At 43.2% G+C, this 12,052-nt stretch overlaps 1 protein-coding gene across 8 annotated transcripts in view; it reads right to left on the reverse strand.

Moving 5' to 3' along the window:
- CNOT6 (CCR4-NOT transcription complex subunit 6) overlaps positions 1-2,525 on the reverse strand; it is a 62,092-nt gene extending 59,567 nt beyond the window's left edge. For 7 of the 8 annotated variants that reach the window (XM_059917876.1, XM_059917881.1, XM_059917879.1 and 4 more), the window contains exon 1: positions 2,206-2,525. The gene's annotated coding sequence lies outside the window, so the exon portion shown is untranslated. The remainder of the gene's footprint in view (positions 1-2,205) is intronic. The other variant, XM_059917882.1, reaches the window with a different exon arrangement.
- Between the last annotated feature and the right edge of the window lie 9,527 nt (positions 2,526-12,052).

Here is a 12,052-nt window from a genome sequence, read left to right on the forward strand (position 1 = left end):
ATTCTACAAATTTCATCATTCTCTCCTGTTCTCCCCACAGCACTCTGTACACCTACTAAGACTACAGCAACAAGAAAACAGCAAATGAGTGTTATTCATTTTTTAATTCCCAGGGTCCAACACTATGTCCAGCATATACTATTCCTTGCACATAACTTATCAAGAAAATAAAAATGGATGAGGGAGAGGTAAAGCCCAGAGAAGGGTAAGATTAAGGCAGTCTAAATAAGTCCCCATCTTACATGCAAATAAACACTTTAAAAGCAGCTTCCCAACCAGTATACCTTCCATATGGGAAAGTTACAAGTGTGCTGAAGAGGGCCCTCACCTCTCATGGCCCAAAGGCTACAGCTGTGAGCAACCATGACCATTTATTCCAGTATGCCTTACATATATTATCCCTTTCTGTTGCACTATGAGATGAAAAAGGTTTATGCTTTAAATATAAAAAAGGCTAATATGAACATGGCGGAATGCCTACGCATTAACCAAAATGCATTACTTATAAACCATAAGTACAGAAGCAAATACCTTTATTTGTAGCCAGGACCAAGTTCTGTAACCAACTCATATCTGTTCAAGAGTCTGAAAAGTTTTACTTTGCCACCAAGGTTTAAGAAACCTGAAAATACCTACAAATCAAACAGGCATTCAAAAGAGCTTCCTCATCTATGTTACCATTGATCAAGACACTTCTGAAACTATGCAAAATCTTCTGAGTCTCACAGGAAACTTTGTCTTTTGTCACATCCTCGTTTTTTGACCATTTCATTAAGTATCTTATTCACCAACTGAGAACTGACCAGACTCAACTACCTCAAATAACTTCCAGCCATTAAAACGCACTCCGCCCTCCCAAAAAAACTAATCTCCATCAAGTACCTCACTCTCATGTGCTCTCACATTTACACAAAACCTGGTGCTTTCCCTCTTAACTGTAGTATCTTGGGCAAGTCACTTTAACCTTTCTAGGCCTGTTTCCTCAACAGCAGCTATTCAAATATTTTGTTTAAAGGAAGTTGACTGGACTAGATGACTGGTCTAAAAATATTAAGCAATTTTTATTCTAAAAGTCATCACTTCTAAAGACTGCGATAATTGCTCTGATAGCAATTACAAAACAAGTCTTCAAAACCTTTTGATCAATGGACATAGCTCCTAAAGCCTACAAAACTGTTTTGGGATGATAAATTCTAGAGCACTGTGAAAAACACAAAGTGCTATTATATGCCATTTTATTTTTCACTTGTTCATATTCACTCTCTTCCTCTCCAAAATTAAAATCCCCAGACACAAAGAGGCAAGATTCCGCACTACCACTAATGGGGCAATCCACCTGGAAAACAGGTAAGTATGGGAACTCATGTTCAAGGAGATTATTTAAACGTCAGCTTAACACAATAACAAATCCAAAAAGGACAAGCAAGATGACCATTCACAATGCTGTCATTTGCAGTAACAGTTCAAGAAGAGGTTACAGGTGTTCATTAGCAGGCTCTTAGAAGCTGTAGGAGAAAAAGTCAAAAAAAAATTTTCCAAAGAAAATAATGATTGCTGTTTAGAAAAAAAGAAAAGAGATACGATTCAGGTTATTACACAAAACTTCACGTAATTAGAACTATCTCTGAGTCCTCAGCATTATCATAAATCTCTTCATCTGGTGCTAAGGGCTTCTTTAGCCATGTCATTCCCATCCCCCCACCCCACCCCAAAAATTTGCGTTAAACTGAATTTTAAATACATTTGGGGGAGGGGGTAAACAGTTGGTTTCCCGCTTTGCGGTAACTCCGAAGTTCCACACTCCACTCCGCGCAATCCCACACCGCCACTTCTCCAAAGTTGCCACCCATCCCAGCCAAGAGTCCCGGACACCAACTCCCCTCCTCCGGGTGACCAGAGCCAGGGTCGACAGCCAGGGCATCCCCCAACCCTGGCGCCCCCGCCCCCGCCGTCAATCAACACCCCCCAGCCCCGGACTCGGCGCGGGGGCGCGGTCCGGGGACCAACTGGATGGCGACAGCCGCGCGTCTAGGGACCCCCAACAGCCACCATCTCCTCCAATCTTCGGGCCCGCTGCACGCAAAACTCAAGGTGCTCTTGCTCGAGTCCCCCCCGCTACGGTCCCGGGGACACGACCGAGAGGGGCCCGTGGGCAGCCAGTGTGGGGAGCAGCGCCCAGCCGGGCCTCGGGCTGGTCTCGCTCACCTCTTGGGGTGCGCCGCCTTCCTCCGCCGCTGCCGCCGCCTCCTCCCTGTGAGTGCAGCGGGGTCTGACCTGTGGAACCACCATACCAGTCCCGCCCGCTGCTGCAGCGCCGCCGTCGCCGCTCCTCTGCCGCCTCAGCCGCCGCTCTTTGTTCTCCCTCCGAGATCCACCGCGTCAGCCGCCCGCTTCAGCCGCCTCGATGGGCCGCCACTACGGCCTCCCGGCCTCTCGGCCTCTGGCCTCGCCCTCCTCGCTGCACCCACTGCTGCCTTCGCCTTCGCGCAGCCGACGCCGCCGCCACCGCCGCCGCCGCCTCCTCCTCCTCTGCGCCCCCCTCGTTTTCATTGAAAGCAAACAAGCATCATGGCGGCGGCCGCCGTCCCACCCCCTCCCCCTCCGCCCCCCCCCCCCCCCACCTCAAGCCTGCGAGCGCCGCGACCGACGCTGCCGCTCCAACATCCCGGCCGCCCATTGGCCGCCGCCGCCGGGCGCGACCATTCAGCATCCGGGGAGGTCGCTCTCCGCTCGTCCCTCTCTTCCCCCACCCCCGCGATGGGGAGCAGTGAGCCGGCCGGGCGCGCACCGGGGTCAGACCTCCCTCTCCTCTTCCCGCTCTCCTCGCTCGTTTCCTGCCTTGTCGCTTCTACTTTCTCTTCTTCTTAACGCTCCTACGCTTTTCAACTAGCTCTTTTTTTTCTTTCTTTCTCTCTTTTTTTGTCTCAGGCTGTTCATTTTTGTTCCTCTCTTCCCTCTGTTTCCTTGATCTTCCTCCCTTTCGTTTCGCCTATCAATTACATGGAAACAGGGACAAGCTCTCAGACTTTTGACCCTTAGCCAGTATCCTGAGCTGCCTAAAGACAAGACATTCAGTCGTGAACAGTGGCGTGATTCATCCTGCCTCAGATATGAAGAAAAAACTAATTAGTGGCACGTTTCGGTCCATTAATGGTCATTCAGTCCAGTAAATTCAGGGACAATTCTGGTGGGATCCTAGCCCAGAGTAACTGTCCGCAGCTGTGTTCAAAGAGCAAGATGTTCTATTCAGGTGGAGATTGAAAATGAGCAGAGAAAGGATTGATGATGCTTGCATCAGTGCACATTAGTTGACTGGTGGTCAAGGTCCTGTGCTGGGACCAAGGCAAAGAGACGAATCAGGCCCCGGCCTGCCCTGAGTAAGCTCACAGCCTAGGGACAAGAGATACACCCAACAGACTGTTAAAACCCATTAGAGGTGCATGAGGACAGGCATGGCCTGAGGAAAAAAGAATAGCTGTCCACTCACCTACATGGCAAACTAGGATGGGCTCCTCGCTCTTTCCTGGAAAACCAACTCTGAAGAAATGAGAGTGAAACAGGTTCCAGGAACTAACAATAGCAACAAAATGAGACACCCTCTCTTGCTATACTGGGCTAGAGGATATGGGAAATGGTTGGCTGCTGTTGGGGCAGAGGAGAGCTAGAAGGGCAAGGAAAAGATTGAGACCGTAGGACTCCTGGGCACGGAAGCTTTTCAAACAGTTGCTAATCAGGGAAGGGAGGGGTTGCAGAGACAAGGGAGGAGCAGCCAAGAAATAATAGTGCAGCCTTGGGGCAAGGTCCTGGTACTACCTCAAGGGATACACGTAATAGTATCTTTGAGCTCTTTACAGAACTAAAACCCCCAACAAATAGAAGATGTCAGCATTCTTCATTCCAGAGAAGACCACTTGAGGCCAGATTAAAGGAACCAGAGAAGCTCATCAAGAGATTACCAGAGACCAGATTAAAGGAGTGAATGACCTGCACACACCCTAATCTTATCAGCAACCCTGCCCTTGAACCATTGCTATAAAACTCCTCACCAAATCCTTCTAGGTTGGGACACACAGTTTTTCAGGGGCACAACCCTGCTGTGTCCCCCCTTTGCCTGGCAAACCAATAAAGCTATTCTTTTCCTCTTCACCCAAAACTCCAAGATTCAATTCAGCACCAGTGCACGAAGGCTGAGTTTTCAGCATCAACGGTCCAGTCCTCTAGTGTCAGAGGACACTAGACAACAGCAGGACAACATGAAAGCCCAGGAAGGGTAGGGGGTTGCTAAGAACAAGTGCAGACTGACTGGCTGCCTTTGGGCATCCCTCCACAGCCTCCAACCCCAGGCTTCCGAATACTGGGGTTGTGCAGCCCCTGTGCTCTACAAAGTGTCACCAGACTGAGGGAGGAGCCAGTGGCACTCTCTGCCCCCCATGTGAATGCTGTGCCCTGGCAACCTGTGCTCCAGCCTGGAGAGAGGGGTGAATTTTTGTAATTCATCTGCCCAGAAGGAGCTACTTCTCGTGATTGGTACCATGTGTATGGGGGCAGGGAAGTCCAGTTGCATAACAAAAAAACTTGCATAGAACCACAAGTTTATTACATCTCATTACTCTAGTGCTCCAGGTCTCACTTGGGGTCTCTCATGCCTCTACTGAGATGGTGGCTGGGGTTAGATTCTGGCACCTCCATGTCCCCAACAAGCCCTCCCTGTGTAGTGTTTTATCCTCCCACTTTTCTTTGTGGCTTCTCTCCAGCAGGTTATCCTGAACATCTTTTATGGCAACCCAGGGCTCCAAGAGAGAGGAAGTGCAAGACCTTTTGAAGAATGTCACTTTCTCTGTACTCTATTGGTCAAAACAGTCACAAGCCCAGTCCAGATTTAAGAGAAGAGGACATAAGCAGTGCAGGAGCTGCATGCACATAAAGGGAAGGAGAGACTTATTTGGGGCCATCTCAGTAGACTAGCTACCACAGAGAAGGAACCAATGGTGGCCCTGCCTGTGCACATCCTGTTCTTTCTGAATATCTGAAGAGAACCCCACCAAATGCCTTTCCAGATCCAGATCAAAGTGCCCCTCATATTAGGCAAGACCTCCCTGTGTAAGTTATAAAACCCAAACTCAAATAGGCTTGACGCAGAAAGAGGTCATTTATGTTCAGGTATCACATAACTGAAAAGTTCAGGCATCTTAAAATATCAACAAGAATCAATCCAATCTCACTCTTCCACCCTCCACTCAGCTTTCCTCCCCACTGGCTTCACAAGGGCTGTGCAACCAGGCAGGAAAGATGGCCACTAGCATCTACAGGCTTAGATTCTAACAGCTCCAGCTGCAAATGCATACCTACTTCACTTTATTGTGCTTCACAGATAGCGCATTTTTTACAAATTGAAGGTTTGTGGGAACCCTGCATTAAGCAAGTCTATTGGCATCAGTTTCCATCAGCATTTGCTCACTTCATGTCTCTATGCCATGCTTGATAATTCTCACAATATTTCAAACTTTTTCATTGTTACTATATTTGTTATGGTGATATGTGATCAGTGATCTTTGATGTTACTCTTGTAATTGTTTTGAAGCACCACGAACTGGGCCCACGTAAGACAACAAATTTAATGAGTGTTGTGTGTGTTTTCACTGCTCCACTGACCAGCCTTTCCTCTGTCTTTATACCTCTCTTCAGTCCTCCCTAATCCCTGAGACACAACAATATTGAAATTAGGCCAGTTAATAACCCTACAATGGCCTCTAAGTGTTCAAATGAAAGGAAGTCACACATCTCTCACTTTAAATCAAAAGCTACAGATGATTAAGCTTAGTGAGGAAGGCATGTCAAAAGCTGAGATAGGCTGAAGGCTAGACCTCTTATGCCAAACAGTTAGCCAAGCTGTGAATGCAAAGGAAAAGTTCTTAAAGGAAATTAAATGTGCTACTCAGTGAACTGATGAATGACCAGAAAGTGAAACAGCCCTATTGCTGATATGAAGAACATTTTAATGGTCTGGATAGAAGATCAAACCAGCCACAACATTCCCTTAAGCCAAAGCCTAATCCAGAGCAAGGTCCTAACTCTCTTCAATTCTATGAAGACTGAAAGAGGTGAGGAAGCTGCAGAAGAAAAGTTTGAAGCTAGCAGAGGTTGGTTTACAAGGTTTAAGGAAAGAAGCCGTCTCCATAACATAAAAGTACAAGGTGAAGCAACAAGTGCTGGTGTAGGAGCTGCAGCAAGTTGTCCAGAAGATTTAGCTAAAATAATGAATGAAGGTGGCTACACTAAACAGATTTTCGATGTAGACAAAACAGCATTATATTGGAAGAAGATGCCATCTAGGACATTCATAGTTAGAGAGGAGAAGTCAATGCCTGGCTTCAAAGCTTCAAAAGACAGGCAGACTCTCTCATTAGGGGTTAATGTAGCTGGTGACTTGAAGTCAATGCTCATTTACCATTCCAAAAATCCTAGGGCCCTTAAGAATTATGCTTAATCTACTCTGCCTGTGCTATATAAATGGAACAACAAAGACTGGATGACAGCACATCTGTTTGAATCACAGTTTACCAAAAAAAACTACTATTGAGACCTACTGCTCAGAAAAAAAGATTCCTTTCCAAATACTACTGCTCATTGACAATGAGCACCTGGTCACCCAAGAGCTCTGATGGAGATATACAACATTAATGTTTTCATGCCTGCTAACACAACATCTATTCTGAAGCCCATGGATCAAGAAGTAATTTTGACTTTCTAGTCTTATTATTTAAGAAACAGATTTTGTAAAGCTATAACTGCCATAGATAGTGATTCATCTGATCGAGGCAAAGTCAATCAAAAACCTTCTGGAAAAGTTTCACCATTCTAGATGCCATTCATGACTCATGAGAAGAGGTCAACATATCAATATTAGTGGGAGTTTGAACAAAGTTGATTCCAACACTCATGGAAGACTTTAAGGGGGTTCAAGACTTTAGTGGAGGAAGTAACTGCAGATGTTATGGAAATAGCAAGAGAACATGAATTAGAAGTAGAGCCTGAAGATGTGACTGAATTGCTGCAATCTCATTATAAAACTTAATGGATGAGGAGTTGCTTCTTATGGATGAGCAAAGAAACTGGTTTCTTAAAATGGAATCTACACCTGGTGAAGATTCTTGAAATGACAACAAAGGATTTAGAATATTACATAAACTTAGTTGATAAGGCAGCAACAGTATTTGAGAGGATTGACTCCAATTTTGAGAGAAGCTCTTCTTTGGGTAAAACACTATCAAATGGCATTGCATGCTACGGAGAAATGATTCATGAAAGGAAGTCAATCAATATGGCAAACTTCATTATTGTCTTATTTTAAGAAATTGCCACAGCCATCCTAGCCTTCAGCAATCACCACCCTGATCAGTCAGCAGCCATAAACATCAAGACAAGACCCTCCACCAGCAAGAAGATTATGACTTGGGCTTCCCTGGTGGCGCAGTGGTTGAGAATCCACCTGTCAATGCAGGGGACACGGGTTCCAGCCCTGGTCCGGGAAGATCCCACATGCCTCAGAACAACTAAGCCCATGCGCCACAACTACTGAGCCTGCGCTCTAGAGCCCACAAGCCACAACTACTGAAGCCCGTGCGCCTAGAGCCCGTGCTCCGCAACAAGAGAAGCCACTGCAATGAGAAGCCCACGCACCACAACGAAGACCCAACGCAGCCAAAAGTAAAAAATAAATTAATTATTTTTTTTTTAAAAAAGAAGATTATGACTTGCTGAAGGCTTAGATGGTTAGCAATTTTTAGCAGTAAGGTATTTCTTTTTTTTTTTTTTTAAGTCTTTATTGAATTTGTTACAATATTGCTTCTGTTTTATGTTTTGGTTTTTTGGTCGCGAGGCATGTGGGATCTTAGCTCCCCGACCAGGGATTGAACCCGCACCCTCTGCATTGGAAGGTGAAGTCTTAACCGCTGGACCGCCAAGGAAGTCCCAGCAGTAAGGTATTTCTTAATTAAGGTATGTACATTTTTTTAGACATAATGCTATTGCACACTAAATACACTACAGTGTAAACATAACTTTTATATGCACTGGGAAACCAAAAAATTTGTGTGACTCACTTTAACATGATATTTGCTTTAGTGCAGTGGTTTGGAACTGAACCCACAATATCTCTGAAGTTTGCCCATATATAGTTTTTTTCCCTAAGATTAAACCACCTTATTCATTGTAATAAAAAATAATTTGTGGTCATGGTTTAAAAAAAAAAGACTAAATTACAGAAAGGCATGAATAAGAAAGTGGAGGTCTCATCCCTGGCCCGACTCCAGCCACACTCCTCAAAAATTTGAATTGTTTACAAGGCTTTGGCCTTAAATAACAAAATAAAATAAAATAAACAAACCGAAACATTCTCAAACATGCTTACTGAATAAGAATATTTACTGAATCCCGTCACTGAAAGTCCAAATGTAGGGCAGCCTTTAGGGTTGTTTGATTTAAGGCCTACAGGCAGATTGATCATTGATACTGCCCTGGGCAAAAAACATTTTGTTACTTTGCTGCTTATTATGGGATATGGGGTGTTGGAAACCTGACTTGAAGTAATTTAAGCAGAAATAGGAGTGTATTGGCTCAGCATAATACTAGCTTCTCTAATAAACAGATACAAAATTTCTTGCTTATGTAACCATTCTGCAGGCGATTTTTCTTCCTAGTAGTGACTCAGGGGCCTAAACCCTTTCCTCTTACGCCTCTGTCATCCCTAGGACAGGGGTTCTTATTCTGAGGTCCATGTACCCCCAAGAGATCTGTGGATAGAAGTCAGGGAGGGGTGCAGCAAACCCAGATGGGTCAAGTTTAGCTTTTCCTGCCATTTTGAGTCTAAATAACAAGCCCCAGTAGGATGTGACTATAACCAATGACAAACCTCAGCCTGATGTTTTCATATCCTCTCACGGTTGTACAATAGAGATCTTTTCCTCCAATTTCATTTTTTCTTTTTTAATTGAGGTAAAATTTACATAACTTAAAATTAACCATTTTAAAGTGCACAATTCAGTAATGTTTACTACAGTCACAATGTTGTGCAACCATACCTCTCTCTATTTCTAAAACAGTTTCATCATCCTAAAAGAAAATGTTAGGTATACCTAGAAATATCATTTTCACTCATTTACGACTTTGAAAATGTGGTAGATATTAGACCCACCAGTAGAACATGCATTTAACATACTATTTAAATGCATAAATACTATTATGTCATAATACTTAAAATATTTTGGTAACTGTATTTCAATATAACTGGTTTCCTTTGTAATCCTATGTATTGGGTTGGCTAAAAGTTCATCTGGTTTTTTCCTTAAGATGACTCTGGTAGCTCTTAGTTGTCTTTAACTTCATTCGAAACAATTTTGTTAGATTGTATGTGACAGCTGTCATATCAGAATGCATTTTAAAAAAGCTTCTCAAAATTGGTGAATTTTTGTGTAGCCATTTTAATATTGAAGATGGAAGAAAAAAAGCAACATTTTTGTCATATTATGCCTTATTATTTCAAGAAAGGTATAAATGTAACTGAAATGCAAAAAAAGATTTGTGCATTGTATGGAGAAGTTGCTGTGACTGATCGAATGTGTCAAAAGTGGTTTGCGAAGTTTCGTGCTGCAGATTTCTCACTGCACAATGCTCCACAGTCGGGTAAATCAGTTGAAGTTGATAACGATCAAATTGAGACATTAATTGAGAACAATCAACGTTTTACCACCTGGGAGATAGCCGACATACTCAAAATATCCAAATCAAGCATTGAAAATCATTTGCACCAGCTTGGTTATGTTCATCGCTTTGATGTTCGGGTTCCACATAAGTTAAGTGAAAAAAACCTTCTTGACCGTATTTCTGTATATGATTCTCTACTTAAACGTAATGAAAACTTTCCATTTTTGAAACAAATTGTGATGGCTGATGAAAAGTGGATATTGTACAATAATATGGAACGGAAGAGATCGTGGGGCAAGTGAAATGAACCACCACCAACCACACCAAAGGCAAGTCTTCATTCAAAGAAGGCGATATTTTATATGTTGTGGGATTGGAAAAGAGTCCTCTATTATGAGCTCATTCCGGAAAACCAAACGATTAAATTCCAACAAGTACTGCTCCCAATTAGACCAACTGAAAACAGCACTCGACAAAAAGCGTCTGGAGTTAGTCAACAGAAAACGCATAACCTTCCATCAGGATAACACAAGACCGCATGTTTCTCTGATGACTGGGCAGAAACTGTTACAGCTTGGCTGGGAAGTTCTGATTCATCTGCCGTGTTCACCAGACATTGCACCTTTGGCTTTCCATTGATTTCAGTCTTTACAGAATTCTCTTAATGGAAAAAATTTCAATCCCCTGGAAGACTGTAAAAGGCACCTGGAACAGTACTTTGCTTAAAAAGATTAAAAGTTTTGGGAAGATGGAATTATGAAGTTGCCTGAAAACTGGCAGAAGGTAGTGGAACAAAATGGTGAATATATTGTTCAATAAAATTCTTGGTGAAAATGAAAAATGCGTCTTTTATTTTTACTTAAAGACCAAAGGAAATTTTTTGCCAACCCAGTATTTTATTTTATGCTTTTTTTAATTAATTTTTTATTGGTGTATAGTTGATTTACAATGTTGTGTTAGTTTCTGCTGTACAGCAAAGTGATTCAGTTATACATATACATATATCCACTCTCTTCTAGACTCCATTCCCATATAGGTCATTACAGAGCACTGAATAGTGCTATACAGTAGGTTCTTATTAGTTATCTTTTATATATAATAGTGTGTATATGTCAATCCCAAACTCCCATTTTATCCCTCCCCCCCTCCTTATTTTATCCTTTTAAAAAACATTATTACAAACAGGGCATCTGCCAAGAGGCTCATATCATAAAAAATGTCAAGAACTCCTGCCCTTGGTTTGGAGCCCTCTGTATCCACTGGTAAAGAGAGGAGAGATGCGGAGAAAGCACAAGTGCTTCATAACTAGCTCAACCTCAAGTCACTCGCAGCACTTCTCCTCACACTCCATTGGCAAGAACTAGTCACATATCCCCACCAAATGTGAAGAAGACTTGGGAAAGTTTTTCACAAGCTTGGAAATAACTTACTCAGTTCCATCTGAGCAGCTGCTTCTCAGCAACAATGAAAGGAAAAAAATGAATTTTTTTGAGCAGATAAATATCTCTGCCACTGTCCACCCCTGTGACTACCAAATATCCCCATTTATGCTTCTTCCAACAAATGGCACCTATTCTTCCTGTCCCCAAAGAAGGCCCCATCCATTGCTGCAACCTTCCCCTTAGTCCTTCTTCTTTCCTGCTGCCTAGAACGTGGAGCTGCTGTCTTGGACCACGAGAATGAGGCCCATGATATCAGAATAAGAAAGGGAGCTGAAAGAAGCCTGGTTTCTGAACATTTCATGGAGCAGACACCACACCAGTTCTAGGTTGAATTCCTCCAAAATCATGGTAATATTTGGCAGGAGATAAGATTGATGCCCTGTCACACAGAAACCAAAAGCTTACTGGCAGAAAGTAGATTGAGAGTGTTGCCTTACAAACTAAGTTGATTAATTTAAAAATGGCCTCAGATTCATTAAGCTGTGAAATTGGGTAATGAGCAGACCACAAAGGCAGATGTTGCAAGTCTTAAAATTTAAAAACTATGTCCAGGCAGACCTTTGGCTATGGATACTGTCACATGGAACTAATAGGATGAGAGTAGACTGGAAGCCTACTAGGTTTTTTAGGGAAATGTCAAAGAAACCACCTACAATCCTAAAATTTTTTAACCCCAAAAGAAGTGCCCAATCTCCCACACATGCACCAGCAGGAAGCAGATGTTTTAATTCCCAAGTCTAATGTGACCATGAAAGAAAATATAACTGCCAGAAGGCAGGGGCAAAGCTTTAGAAGCCAGTGGACAAAGGACTGCTAGGTGGGCTGATCAATAACACTACTTCCAGAGAAGGGAGACTGTGGTGTCCCTAGAAAACCAAGTGGGCAAGAACCAGTGACTGCTGTATGTC

This window comes from Balaenoptera ricei, chromosome 3 (assembly GCF_028023285.1).
Source record: "Balaenoptera ricei isolate mBalRic1 chromosome 3, mBalRic1.hap2, whole genome shotgun sequence".
Taxonomy (NCBI): domain Eukaryota; kingdom Metazoa; phylum Chordata; class Mammalia; order Artiodactyla; family Balaenopteridae; genus Balaenoptera; species Balaenoptera ricei.